This window comes from Lemur catta, chromosome 18 (genome assembly GCF_020740605.2).
Source record: "Lemur catta isolate mLemCat1 chromosome 18, mLemCat1.pri, whole genome shotgun sequence".
NCBI classification, from domain to species: domain Eukaryota; kingdom Metazoa; phylum Chordata; class Mammalia; order Primates; family Lemuridae; genus Lemur; species Lemur catta.
This window is the reverse complement of record NC_059145.1, coordinates 7,388,570-7,403,481: the sequence shown is the minus strand read 5'-3', so window position 1 is coordinate 7,403,481 and position 14,912 is coordinate 7,388,570. Positions and strand designations below refer to the sequence as shown.

Genomic DNA, 14,912 nt, shown 5'->3' with positions numbered 1-14,912 from the left:
GGATCATGAATGCGAAAGTGCCCTGAATGGCGTAGGGAAGTGGGCTGTCATGCTTTTGCTATCCAGGGTGAAACAGGGCTGCAGTTCAGGCCTGTAATTGCACAGCTGCATATCTGTGGCTACCCCCTTCTTCTCCTTCCCTTTCCCAAGGAATATCAGTGTGATCCTCCTTCTTTAAACATTCTTAGATGATTTATACCTAATAGAAGATTTCACAAGGGCCTGCACAACAGCTCAAGCCTTTCTAAAGAGAAAAGGACTCTTGATGCATTCCCTGGTGTAAGACCAGCTCCTCTCAGAGTGCTAACCACTGAGAGTACTGCAGTAAGCAAGACAGACGTGACCCTGGCCCTAGTTGAGTTCAATTCCAGTTGGCGAAAGCCAACGATAAACAAATAAACATATAAATAAAACGATTTCAGAGACAAATAAGTAGTAAAAGAAATGAAGCAGGCAACACTACAGAATAATTGGAACAGAAAGCACTAGATGGGCAGCCAGAGAAGGCTTCTCTGACAAGGTGACATTTGAGCTAAAATTCAAATGACAAGGAGAATTCAGCCATGTGAAGATCAAGGTGATGAGGGTCCCAAGCAGAGAAAACATCAAATAAATTTTTTTTAATTTAAAAAGAACCTTGGTCTAAAATGGAGGTCATTGTGGGTAGAAGTACTGACTCGGGAGAGTTGGAGGCAAAGAGGCAGGAGGGTTAGGCAGGGATTCCTCCATGCGGGGCTTTGTAGGCTGTGATAGAAACAGAGAAATCAAATGAACAATCACATGAAGAAAAGGAAATTGTTTTGACCTCTGTGTCTCACGTGTGTGCATTCATTCAGCAGACATAATGCCACATCTATTGTGTGTCAGTCACCATGCTAGGAGATAAAAATACAGAGAAAAATAAAATATAGAACCAGTTTGTATAAGCCCAGTAACTGAGGATAAAGATGCACAAGTAATTTTAATACAATGTGATAAGAAGTCTAGTGGAGGATGTAAAGGCTGAGGGATTCTGGAGGAGGGAGTGACTGGCTTGTGGTCAGAGAAATTTTCATTAAGAATGCAGACGCTTTATAAAACTTGCAGATAAAGCATAAGGCGGAAGAACGGTCCAGCCAAAGGCAACAGCGGGTGCTAAGGCACTGGGGTGAGCCTGTTCAGAACGAATAGTCCTCTGTCATGGGGGGAACATAGCTGGAAAGGAAGCCCTGGGTCTTGCTGGTGAGGACCTTAAGTGCTTCACCAAAAAGTTTGCAGATAGATAGATAAATAGATAGACAGATACATACGTACGTACATAGACAGGCTTTAGAAAGCTCTCTCTGGGGCATGGTAGCCGAAGGACTGGAATGAGGTACTAGAGGCAGTCAGACCAGTGAGTGGAGTTTGCAACAGAGTAGGTAAATATAAGACCTGCGTTTGGTTATGGGTCACAGAAATGGAGAGAGGGAGACATTTCCAAGGCAGGATGCCCTGGTGACAGACCCCCAAGTCCCCAAACTTCAGGGCACAACTGCCTGTGTGGGGAACTCCCCCATGTCTCCCTCTTGCTTTCACGGCCACCTCTGCTGGCGCCCTCTCCCGTCTCCGCCGCAGCCCCCGCCTCCCTTCTCAGGAAGCCTGGGTCCCCCCGGCGGCGGGGCTGCCCCTGGGAAAGGCCTCTGGCTCTGCGCCCTGCAGCCGGGCGTGCTCCGCGGCGGACAGAGAGGGCCCGGCGCCCCCGCGTGCACACGTGCCAGCCCAGGCAGGAGGGCGCGCCTCGGCGGAGGAGCCACGGACGAGGGGAGGGAGACGCGCGCCAGAACCTCGGTCCCGGGCGCCCCGGTCGGCCGCGGAGCTGCTGCAGCCGCCAACAGGTTCGTAGCCCGCGCGCCCGATCCCCGTCGCCGAGCCGCCCCCTCCGCCGCCGGAGCCGGCGTGCCGCGGAGACCCCGGCCGCAGGCCCGCGCCGCCGAGCGCCCGGCGGGCGGCTTCCCCCGGCCTCTCCCCGTCCTGCAGCTCCCGGCCGCCCGCGGCTCTTCCGGGCGAGGCGGAGGGCGCCAGAGCCGCCCGCTTCCGCGCCGCCCGGGGACGGCCCCGCGCCCGCCGGGTCCTCCCGCGGGTCAGCACGGCACGGGCGGACAGCGGCCGGGCTCGAGCCTCCCGGTCCGGTCCCCGCCCGGCCGGCCCCCGCCGGCGCCGCGGCCGCCCGCCGCAAACAAAGCCGGCGCCGGGGCCTCCCGCCGGCCGGGCGGGCGGGCGCGGCTGCGTCGCTCGGGGTCTCGCTTCCCGGCGCGGCCCGGGAGCCGGGGAGGGGCCTAGTCGCCGGCGCGCCGCGCGGCCCGGGTCGGCAGCTCGCGCAGGCCTGGCCGCGCAATGGCGGGGCGCGGCGGGGCGTCGGAGAGCGCGGGGAGCCGACGCCGCCCCGGGGGTCCCGGCGCCGGGCGGGCCGGCCGAGGGGCAGTGCGCCGCCACCCCCGCCAAGAGCCGCGGACTTCGGAGAGCCTAACACAGCTGCCCGCGGCTGGCGCCTGCAGTCACTGGCTCTGGCTGTCCCCGAGCATCCCTAGAAAGTGTCAGGCTGAGTTTCCGGGCGGGGGGGGGGGAAGCCGCTGGGACCGGACAGCTACCGGCTCCCTCTCTCACGCCCGGGGTCCCCCCGCCGAGCTCACAAACCCCAGCCTGGGGGGGGGGAGGGGCAGGGCTGACGGGGGCGGGTTGAGACGGCGGCTTAGCCCTGGGGGACTGCGAAGAGCAAGGCGGGAGGTTGGGGGACTGTGCATGGCCAGCCGGGAAGTTCCCAAACAGGGAGCCAGTTCGGTGGCAGGAAACGTGGAAGAGAAACCGCCTCTCCGCGAGCCGAAGCTGGGAGGGCCCTCGGGTCACGTGACACTCTTGCGCGCTGACAGTCTCACAGGGAGACTGGGGAGACTGGGCCTGGGGGGCAGAGGTGATTTGCCCAAGGTCACTCAGCTATTTAGTGGGAGACTTGGGCCTAAAACCTGGCTCCCCAACTCCTGGGACTGTTGTATAACCTTCATAGAGAAATCTGTTACAATCCCAGGTGCAAGGAAAAGAGCAGAGTGGTTTTCGTTGAGTCCAATCTCAGTTCTGTCACTTACTACCATGTCACCTTGGGCAAGTGACCTGAGACTATCTTCAGCTGTGAAAGTGGAATGGTAAGATTAATAATACCCACTTGCGATGAGGATTTAATGAGAGAGCCTGGTAATGAGGCTCAGTGCATTGCCTGGCACATAGTAAGTGTTCGAAAAATGGTAGCTACCATTACTGCCATTACTTCTTCGGTAAACATGTGTCAAGGACCTATTATGTGCCAGGCATAGGCTGTGCACTGGAGAGACAGAGAAGTGTCTCGAGGAGGTCTCAGACCAGCAGAGGAAACAGAAGAAAACCCCAAACAATTGCAGTATGATGTGACGAGTATTAAGGTGTGTACACGAGGCTGTGGGATCTCAGTAGCAGGGGCGGTGAACTGTGGGGAAGAGGAAAAGGCCCTCGGACAAATGGAACTGTATGAAAGGCTCAGAGGTGTGAAATCACAGCCACCAGAGTGATGTCACCGTGCCAGAGGGTGCTCAGTGTGGAGACTGTAAAATGAGAGTGGAGAGAGAGGCTGGAGCTGGTCTCCAAAGGACCTTTTATGATGGAATATTTCAAACATATTTTGAAAAATAAAAAGAATAGTATAATAAACCCCCACACACCCATCAACCAGCTTCAACAGTTGGCCAATTTTGTTTCATCTATACCCACACCCACTTTCATCACACACACACACACACACACACACACACACATGCACACACACTGACTTATTTTGAAGCAAACTCAAGATATTTCATTTCATACAGAAAGATTTTAGCATCAATACACCTTATGTCATTCAGATGCTATACCACCTTAGAAGTGACTAACTCAAATCATGACCTTCCCTTCTCAATCTCTTCTGACCATCTCTGTGCTTAGCAGAACATTTTGAGAGATAGGTCACGCTATGGTTACAAGCCACTTGCATTAGAAGAGACTATTTCAAAGAAAAAACAAGGGGTACATCAACCCTCACTGTTCGTCTCTACAGCTACACTGTGGCTGATGACCATTTGCAAGGCTGACCAAAAGAAAATCATAGAGACCAGCCTGAGCAAAAATGAGACCCCATCTCTACAAAAATAGAAAAAAAATTAGCCAGGCATGGTGGTCCCGCCTATAGTCCCAGCTACTCGGGAGGTTGAGGTGGGAGGATCGCTTGAGCCCAGGAGTTGGAAGCTTCAGTCAGCTCTAATCATGCCACTGCACTCCAGCCTGGGTGAAATCCTGTCTCAAAAGAAAAAAGAAAAAAAAGACAAATGAAGCCCCATAAAGAAAAAGTGAGAGCTGTCCTTTCAAAGTGATCTAAATCATGAGCTCATAAGGATAGAGGCTTAGAGTTACGGAGATCATTGATTTGGAAATCATTAAGCCCGACAGCCATATTTTCCACATGAAGACAAGGGTCGGAAATGGGGAGGAATTTGCCCGAACTTCCACAGTGCTGAGACCAGAGCCAAGATCTTTGAACTCATAAAAACAAGTAGCAGAAAATGGGGTGCCATTTTCTTCCCCAGCTCAAAGAAGTTGGAAGGAAGAAGAGCAAGACAGGAAAGAAATACCCCCTCTTGGTCCTCAAGAGGATGGCAGCATATGATGGTTGGTCTTTGAGATCCTTGACAAATGTCCTTTCCATATGCTTTCTAAGTAAGTTGACCCTGGTGGCACCTATCTTCTGGCCGCTGTGCTAAGTCTCCCGGCTGGCCTCTTGGTTATTGTTAGCAAAGGGCTCTGCAGCCAGACACCCAGACCTCATTTCTGTGGACTTCTACCAGCCTCGCTTGCCTTGACCAGGTGCACGTGAAGCGTGGTTTGCCCTGTATTTGGCCGTACAGCCCTCGGCTGCAGACATCAGCTCCTTTGAGGTGTCAAATGAGTAGCGTTTGGCTCAGGTTCTGGCAGGACTCGGAGCTCTTGTGCCCTTTCAGAGCATAAAGTCTCTCCAATTACTGATGAAATGTGATGACCATGAGGGGTATGTGTGTCCCACCTGGTCTCTGGGGTTCTGGGGCTCTGACTTCACAAGCATTTTCACTTTCCAGGGAATCCCCTGCCTGCAAAATGGAGTGGGCAGTATCTCACAAGTTTCCCCAAATTCTTAGGTAGACAAATGAGAACACATGCAAGGAGCTCTTAGCATCCCTGGTGAAGGGAAGTCAGCAGAGAATAGCCAATAAAATGACCTTACTCCTAGGAGTATGATTGCAGGCAAGACAAAGGAAAGTGATAAAGATAGTGCACTTCTGCTAGTGAGATGATTCCAGTATTAGCCTGGGATGAGACCAGTTTAGACGCGTTGTATTACTTGGGCCTCACTGAATTGCTGTATGTAGGATCCCCAAGGGACTTAGTGAGCATCTACTGCTCCTTCAAGATGCTTATTCACTGAATGGCTATTCTGTGTCAGGCACTGTTCCAGGTGATGGTGATACAGCAGAACAAGACACCTCAGATCCTGTCCTCGTGGGGCTTGCACACTCATAGTAGACACAGTCATTGAGAGTAATTAAAAAGTCAATATGAAAACATTTAAACAGACAGACCAACAGACAGGGAAGGCCATGTGAAATGCTGACATGGGATTGAACCCAAATAACAAGCAGGAACAAACCATTTGGGCAGAATATCCCAGGCAGAGGAAGTAGCTCTGGAAGAGGCCCCAGTGTGAGCGTGGCCTGTCTGGGGGCAGGCAGGAGGCCAGTGGGGCTGGGACACAGTGAGTGAGGGGAGGGTAGCAGCAGCCGCGGGCTGGGAGGGACAGGGACTAGAACATGCAGAACCTTCTAGGCCATGGTCAGGACTGGGGATTTTATTCTAAATGTAATAGATTGTCTCCAGATGGTTTTAAGCAGGAGCGTGATAAAAATTGGTTTTGTTTTTAAAAGATGCCTCTGGTTGTTGCGTGGAGAATGGATGATGTGGGGGTGCTGGGCTGGGTGCCAAGGAGGCAGGAAGGGTGAGACACAGCCCCCTCCACGTGGAGGTGCTCAGCATTCAGCCGAGGAGACAATACACAAACAAGGACAATAGGACCCGCGGTAAGGGCCGCCATGGCATGCAAGGCATTGTGGGAACACAGACATAAGAATTAAGTCACCCTGGGAGGCATCAGGGAAGGCTTCATGGAGGTGGGTGACGGATGTGGAATTGCACCTGGAAAATGAGAGTGGTAGGGCCGGTGCACAGGGGACAGACAGGCAGCATGTGTTATCAGTGGAGCGCATGTCCCAGGCGTCAGCTTGCCTGGGTTCAAATCCCTGCCCTGCCATCTAGAAGCTGTGTGAGCTTAAACAAGTTGTTCACCCCTGTGTGCCTTGAAGGCCTCATCTTTAAGATGGAGAAGATGAGAATCCAAATACTTATTTCAAAGGATTTCTGTGAGAGTTAAACAAGTTAAAATATGTGAAGCACTCAGTCTTGGCACTTAGAAAGTATCATATGAATTTGGGTATTACTTAAAAAAAAGGCAAAATAAAGTGGGAGAGCAGGGAGCACATGCTAGAAATGTCAACTACAGCTCAACTCTGAGGGCCTTGAACCCCAGGCCAGAGGTGCTCATCAAGCAAGGAGGAGCCATCAAGGGCTTTTAAGCAGGGAGGTGGGGGTGGAGAGTAAGGTAAAACCCAAAGACCCAGAGAGGGCAAGACACTTACTCACAGTCACACAGCCAGTTACTGGCAGGCCTCTCTGTATTCCAGCCCCTCTACTGATCCAGTATACATAAGAGGGCAAGGGCAGTATATGTTTTCTTCCACCGTTGCATCTTCAGGGTCTAGAAAATGCCTGGGATAGTCTCGGTAAATATGTGTGGAATACATTGCTGAATCAGCAGCCAAATAGGGCGGGAAAGCTCAGAAACCTTGAATCCTCCGAAGGTCAGTGCATTCAGGACAGTGGGAAAACTACTCTCAGGAAAATAAACCAAACTTCTAGAGGTGTTGACTTGGGGGGTCCTGAGCCCTTCCCAACCTCCGGTTCTCCTGTGACGGAAGACACCGCTGCCCACACTTCCCCTGCCACCCCTCAATCTGCAACGAGCATTGCTGCATACGGTTCAGAAGTTAATCTTGGTAAAGTGCCTGGCAGATGAAAACCGTCGCCCAGACATTCAGCGTGGTAGCTGCCAATGCAGAGAAAATGTATCTCTGCGTTTGCAAGAGGCAGGCCTTTGTGTTCCGCAAAACCCAGCCATTAGAATTCCTGTCTCTGACATGTCAGGAAGTGGTGACGGCCAGGCGGGCAAGTAAGGGCTTGCATTTCAAGCAGCAGATGGCAGGAGAGTCAGAGGAACTCAGCCCTGGCTCTCCCGTCGTGACGCCTCCCCAGAGCAGGGCACGGGGCCAGGTGCTTCTCCAAGTCCCATCATTTCTCTGAGCTTCAAGTCCATCATCTGTAAAATGGGGATAATATTGCTGGGCCTCGCTGACGCATCCTGCAGACTGACAGGCACATAGCAAGTGCTCGACAAATGTGCTTTCGATTGTGCCAGTAACCCTGCGGGGTGAGGGTTGCCGTCCCATTTCCCACACATGGAAACCGAAGCCCAGGAAGAAGCTTACTGATTCCTCAGTACGCACCGAGCACCTGTGACGGGCCAGTCGCTGTTTCAGAGCCGGACACGGTGGAGAAGGCAGTCTAGGGCCGTGCCTTCAGGGAGTGTGCACTTCCTAGTGGGGGGACAGAAAACAAGCAAGTAAGCAATGCAATCATCTCACCGGGCCATATACATGCTTGGAAGGACATAAAAGAGGGTGGGGGCTTGCTTAAGTCGGGTGGCCGGGGAGACTTCCAGGAATAGGTACTGAAGCTAAAATCCAAATGAGGAGGAGACGCTGGCACAGGCGTCCCGGCAGGAGGGACAGAATGCAGAGGTCCTGGGGCAGAACAAGTCTGACAAGGTCAGAGGACAGAAACCAATTGAGCAAGGGCAAGGGTGGTGGTCGGTGAGGGCAGAGGGGCTGCAGGGCTGTGCCAGGCAGGGCCTTAAGGCTGTGCGGAGTCTCTGTGAGGCAGAAGGGTGGCAAAAATCCAAACTGTGGTGAAGCCACTTCCCTCGGTCATGCAGCCAGTAAGGTGCTGGATGGGGTGAAGCCCAAGTCAGAGTGATCCCCTGGACCCTCCTCAGGTCCACAGTCCCTGCTGCCATCTCTAGAGCAGGTCAGCCAAGGGGCAGGCCGGTGATGCATCTGCAGGATTCACCTGCTGGAACATAAATCCACGGCGGCTGCCACTGTGGGCACCGCAGCGCCTTGCGGGCGGCATCCTAATGCCAGGAGGCTGCGGGGGAGGGAGAAGACATAGGGCCGCTAGGACTGGGGTGAGGCCAGGAAGAGAGGCAGCTGCCTCTGGTGCAAAATTGAAGGGCTGCTAAAAACTCAGTCACAAGATAAATAACATTTTATGCAATTTAAAAAAATTAATGCAAAAAAATACAGGATGAATAAAATGTCAAAATTTTAAATAAAGGCAGGATGCAAAAAAGCAGGGATTAGGGTGAGGAAGGTGAACTGAGTTGCATATATATGGGCTCTAATCTTGGCCCTAAGACATTTGCTCCACTGCAGGGACACCGCCTGGGCCTGTTCCCACTGGGAGCCAGCAGCAGCAGCGAGTCTGCTTATGATGAACTAAAAATAAGAAGTTGTTCCTGTTGAGGCCTCAGAGATCACTGCCTGCCTTGGCTGTGCAGACAGAAGGCCGGAGCAGGGACCACAGCAAGGAGGTGATGCTGGGCCTGTAGCCCCAGGACTGTGTGGTGTCAGGCTGGCCTAGGGTCAGGCCCACCCCTTGCATGCCCAGGGACCCTGATTAAGGTGCGCTGCCTCTCAAGCTTCGGCTCCCCACCCTGTGAACTCAAGACTAATAAATTACCTAGTCCCCAGGATTTGGCAAGAGAATGTATGAAGTTCTCCAGCACCTGGCTACTCAAAGTGTGGTCTACAGACCAGCAGCATCAGCAACCCCTGGGAGTTTATTAGAAATGTCAAATCTCAGGCCTGGCACAGTGGCTCACACCTGTAATCCCAGCACTTTGGGAGGCTGAGGCAAGAGGATTGATTGAGTCCAGGAGTTTGAGACCAGCCTGGGCAACATGGCTAGACCCTGTCTCCAAAAAAAAAAAAAAAAAAGAAGAAAAAAGCTCAAAAAAAAAAAAAAGGAATGCAGAATCTCAGCCACATCCCAGACCTACTGAATCAGAAGCTACATCGTAACAAGACGCCCCAGTGACTGGCACATACATTAAAGTCTGAGAAGCCAGTCGACTCTTGGCATATAAAAAATGCTCATTAAATGTTAGTGCTACTCCCCTGCCCACTAAACTCTCAGTTAGAGTCTGACTCAGGCAAGAGGAAAAACCCAAAATGTAGAGAAGAGCTCCTAAGATGGACACTTCATTAAATTTTAAATGCACAAGTTTTGAAGCCAGGGAGCCTGGCCGAGTTCTTTCTGCATTTAGCCATATGGCTCCTCCACTGTGTTCATATGTAGAATGGGAATAATAATTACAGTACCGCATATGGTTGTTGTGAAGATTAACTGAGACAATATTAGAGAAACACTCAGCACAGTGCTTGACACCTAGTATTTGTTGGATAAACTCTTGCTGTTGTTGCTGCAATACATTGGTACTGAACACAGACCATGCAATGCAATGAAATAGACAACATTTGCATAGATCTTTGCCACTTGTAAAGCACTTTAGTTTATACCATTTTAACTGACTCTCATAACCCTTTGGATAAGATAGCATGAAATATATCAATTTTCAGAGAAAAAAAGTCTAGACTTGAGGGTGAAGTGACTTGTCCAGGTTAACTAGGATTTAAATCTCTGGGGTCTGGCACTAAACTCTGTTGTCAGACAGAGGACCCAACCAGGAACCATGGAAAATATAAAAATGGAATAAGACATTAGACTCTAGAGATGGTGTTGTCCACCCTTCTTATTTTGCAGAAGGGAAAGCTGAGGCCCATGGAGGGGAACAGACATGTCCAGGGTCACTCAGGCAGGGCGTCAGCCCCAGGGTCAGAACCCAGGTTGCAAGGCTCCCAGTCCAGAGTTCCTCCCAATGTCCAGGTCCCCTTCCCTCACCCAACTGGCCAGTCTCCACCCGATGAACCTGGGGCACAGGCTGCGTGGCGGCCCTGGGGTGGTTCCCCGGGCAGGTCTGGTGGTCAGGAAGCATCCAGCGCCACCCTCCCTTCCAGCCCAATCAGAGGAGGAGCTAGCGATGCCCAGGGGAGGGCTGCAAGGTTGCTAGGACACAGTCTGTAGGCACCAGGTGGTAGGGAGACCCTTGCTGGGGCTGGTTCTAGGCCCCGCCACAGTGGTTTTCTTGGGGGCTGGAAGAGAAACTCCATCTCCACAGGGTAGGTCAGCCAACGGGAGGGGTGACTGCCACAGACTCTCCCATGGCACCGCCCCATGCGCCACCCGAGCCAGCAGACCAAGTCCTGTTCTCCCTCAACTCCATGCCTCATTGAGCACCAAGCCCTGCCACCTACTCCTCCTGTCTTTGTCACCCCCTGGCCACTGCCTCGCACCTTTCCCTGTCCCCGGCCTGGGAGGAGGAGCCCAGGCTCCCCTTCCCATCCCACACCCTGCTGCCCCAGAAGGGTCTCTGAGCACAAAGCTGAGCCCTGCAGCCCTCCCCGTCACTCTCAAGGTGAAACCCAAGGCCTTCTAAGGCCCCTCATAAACTGGCTCTGACAACGGCCAGTCCCATCTTTTGCCCCCAGGCTCCAGCCAGACTACGCTGCCCCAAGTCTTAGCCTCAGCTCCGTACTCACCTTTTCAGAGAAGCCCTCCAGCTGCTCCTGCAGAGTGAGGCCCCTTGGACAAACCTGTGCTCGAGTGTTAGAGTGGGTGTCGCATGGTATTTTAACTGTCTGCTTTCCTGTTTGTGTCCCCGTTAGGCTATGAGCTTTTTATGTCTCACTCCTAGAGTAAGATGAGAGACCTGGTTCCAACTGTGCAAGATCAAGACCTGTCTGAGCCTCCCTCCCTCGCCATCCTCTGTGTGCTGGGAATTGCGGCATTGCCTTGCCGGGCTAACGGGAGCGCCAGAGATGGTGGATGTGACGGGCTTGGCTCTGCTCTGCTGTTTTTGTCTATGTACCAGTGCCCAGCACAGAGGCACAGAGTGCTCACTAATAAGTGTGTGCCAAATGAGTCCCTCACCTGCACAGTGACAATAACTGGTGTGTGAATGGGCTGTGTAAAGAGCGAAGCCCCATTCAAATGTGAGTTGTGATAATTCTAATAGTGATTTGTCCAAGTTAACTAGGATTTAAATCTCTGGGGTCTGACACTCTCTTGACTCCCACAAGTTCCTAGATCTAAGTCATCCTGACAAATGCTCTGCCCACCCTTCATTCATTGAACAAAGTTTCCTAAGCACCTACTGTGTGCCGGGTGATGAGCCAGCTGTCTGGGACTCAGCAGGAAGTAGACATGAAACACATAACTGCGCCACTTATCTTTCTTTCCTTGCCTTCTTAAAGGTCACCTCCTGACCCTGTACACACATGGCTCCGCCTGAGGACAGGGAAGTGACCATTTGCTCCCAGGTGCCCATTCTCTGGGCAGACATCAGGCGTCACACACTGCCTCCCCACCTCCCACCCCAGCCCATTAGAAAACAGTAACATCTGCTCTGTTTTCAATCCAACTGCTAGTTTCAGACTCAAATATTGTCAACTCCCTGAGAGCAAGGATCATGCCTGCTCTTTTTCACTGCTATGTCACCAGCATTTAGAACATGGCCTGGCACAGTCATTAACCCATTTAGTCATTCATTCATTCACTCATTCAGCAGATACTTATCAAGTCCTAATAAGTGCCGGGCTCTAGAGAGACCTCTGGGCCCTGAGCAGAGCAGACAGCAGGGCCCCCAGCCAGCTCCTGTTCTAGCAGTGGGCCTGGGGGCGTTCGGGTTGCTAGGGGGCGACAGTTCCTGGAGTCACTGATCTCTGTTGGAATCCCTGCTTCACCGCATACTGTCTCTGTGATCTGGAAGAACGCTTGACTGCTCTGAGCCTCAGTCCTCACCTCTGTAAAGGAGACAGTAATATCTGCTTCCTGCAGCCACTGTGAGCAGAACTATGGCTACTGAAAGAAGAGGAAATACAGAGTTGGGGGAGGATGTGACAGGTTGCATTGGTGGTGGGGGGCGGGGGACGGGGGGCGGCGGTGAGGGGACATCGCATCCAGCCAAGAGGGGCCCTGGCTGCATCAGAGAGCAAGAGCTGGCGTGTGGAGAGCAAACGTTGTGGGTTCTGATCCTAGCACCACGCTTACCCCATGTGACCTCCAGCAGATCATCTCCCCCTCGCCACATCTGTATTTTCATCTATAAACTGCAGGTGGAACACTGACCTCACTCACCCTGAACATGTGCAAGCAAGTCTAGCAAGCCGGGCAAGCAGGGCTCAGCCAGCAAAACCATGCTGGGCACCTGCATCCCGTCAGGTCTTGTGCAGGCTCTGGAAACAAAGTCACGTAAGAGCTGACCTTTGTCTTGTAAGGAACGCTTGGCACCCCCTGGAATAAAGCAGAGGGAGGTGATTAAACTCTGAGGGGCTACAATGTAGCAGATAACTTCACAGATGTGATCGTTTTTAACATTATTGTAATAATAATAACAAGCACTGATATAGCACTTAATGTATGAGGTTGGTACTAGTAGAAGCCCTATTTTACAGATGAGGAAACTGAGGCTGAGAGAGATGTAATGGATGTCCCCAAAGCCAGATTCGAAACCACATACAATTGACAATAAATCCTGTCCATTTACGCTCATCAGAAATCACAGTGTGGCTAATGGCACGACACAAGTGTTGCCTGAACCAGTGAACGAGGTGGCGAATTCTGTCAGATTAGCTGAGCTGAGGTTGGGAGTTGAGTCTGATGCCAGGCAGGGGCCCATCCTGCCTAGACCTTTACTGGGACAAGAGAAGCAGTGGTGGCCTTGGGAGAGGCGAGGGCGTGCCCTCCCTGGGGCCTGGGCTCCACGCCCCTGTGGGAAGCCAGTTCCCCGCAAGCTCTCTCCTCAACCCTCAACATCCTCTCTCCTCCTCAGGAAGTTGTGCATCTCCGACATGCTATCTGCTCGGCTCGGTGACTGAAGGCTCCTGCGTCCCAGCTCTGCCAGGAAGCAAAGGTAGGGCACTGCTCAGCGCCTCACCCATCGGTGGTGTGAGGGCGCCCCCAGCCCCTGCAACCCTGACGAAGTGTGTCATGATGACATTTCCCCTGCGATCACCAAGAACACTCCTAAGTTGGACTGAGGTGGATCTGCTGGGCAATGTGGCAGAATGGTGTCAGCTTGCGTTTTCAGAGCCATTTACAACAGAGAAGCACTTCCCTGTGCATTATCTTATTCAGTGCTCCCACCAAAAACCTGAGATGGGTATCATTATCCCATTTATCAATGAGGAAACCGAAGCTCGGGGAGGGGAAAGGACTTGTCCAAGGACACACAGCTGGTAGGTGGCTAAGTCTGAATTCCTACCTGCTTTTCTTGTCTGCATCCCAGTGGCCTATGTATGCATATTGTAGGTGCTTGGCCCATGTTTGATGAATGAATGAGTGAAGTGATGAGCTGCCCAAGATGAAGGGCAGGGCAGAGGGCTGGGCTGGAACCTGGCCCTCCTGTCATTGCCAGGTCCCATGCTCCTTCTGCTGAACAGTGGCTCCCTGCACTGATGAGCCTGGCACCCCTACTCTCACCCCACCCCACCCGGGAGCCCAGCCTCTTGTGGTTGGAGCAGTCAACCTCAGCTCTTCTTCCAGGTGGCCGTCCAAGCTCGGATCACACCCGGTGTCCCCTCCATCCACATTGCCTCTTCCCCACCACCCACTACAAGTAATCCGGCGTGCATAGTTGTAAACTTGTTTCTTTAAATAAACAGTCTTGAGTTTCATACCAAATAGTCTCTTAAGAGGAGGAACGTCTCCAGGCCACCTCATATTTAGCATACAGTGAGCCACATATTTGCACAGAGAGAGTGTGTGTGGATGTAGAGATCGCCCGATCGCTATAGATATCGTTGCTCATCCAGATGGGAGCTATTTATGATGCTGAGTCATTCGCAGCGAATGCCACTGAGGAATTCCAGGCTGGGCTCTGAGCCCCAGCACTGCAGACCTCATGGCTCTCTGCCTCATCTTCACTGTTCACAAATGGGGGAAGGGGTCTCCCATCACAGGACAGGGACAGAAGGGGACATTTTAGCCACAGGAAATAGAGACATCCTCATAACTTGTGCCTATTTCAAGTCATTGTCCTCCATCCAGAGCACTAAAGCTTACAGATCATCTCGTCCAATTCCTTCATTGCGTAGGAGAGAAAACTGAGACTCAGGGAGGGGAAGGGACTTGTCCAGTGTCACACAGAGTCAAGGACAGAGCTGGTACTAGAGCCCAGATCTTCTGGGTGCTGGCTGGGGCTCTTTCCACACTCCTGGCAAACTTCTTCAGTTGTCTCTCCAATGTCTTGGCATTTCCACCCCCAGGGGCTTCCTGTCCTCTGAAAACTTGGAGATGTCACTGAGCACTTCCATCTTTGGGCTCCTCCAGGACACGAGCTTAGTCCTGCTTATTTTGATATTTCCCCAGCCCCCGTGCTAGTGTAAGACCCGCACACACTGGGTGCCTGATGCATGTGTGCCAAGTGTTACATAAGAGCAAACCCAGTACCAATCCCAGGGAACCCTGGTTCTCCGTTTGAAGAGGCGCCCATTTATCCCCACTCTCTCCTCCTTGTCTCTAAGCCAGTTCCCTATCCATGCAAAAATAGACTCCCTCCCACTCACCACCCA

At 52.5% G+C, this 14,912-nt stretch overlaps 1 protein-coding gene across 1 annotated transcript in view; it reads left to right on the top strand.

The window, feature by feature from the left end:
• The first annotated feature begins 1,584 nt into the window (after window positions 1-1,584).
• CPLX2 (complexin 2) overlaps window positions 1,585-14,912 on the top strand; it is a 74,663-nt gene continuing 61,335 nt past the window's right edge. Inside the window, exons 1-2 of the mRNA XM_045530663.1 lie at window positions 1,585-1,856; window positions 13,172-13,252. The gene's annotated coding sequence lies outside the window, so the exon portion shown is untranslated. The remainder of the gene's footprint in view (window positions 1,857-13,171; window positions 13,253-14,912) is intronic.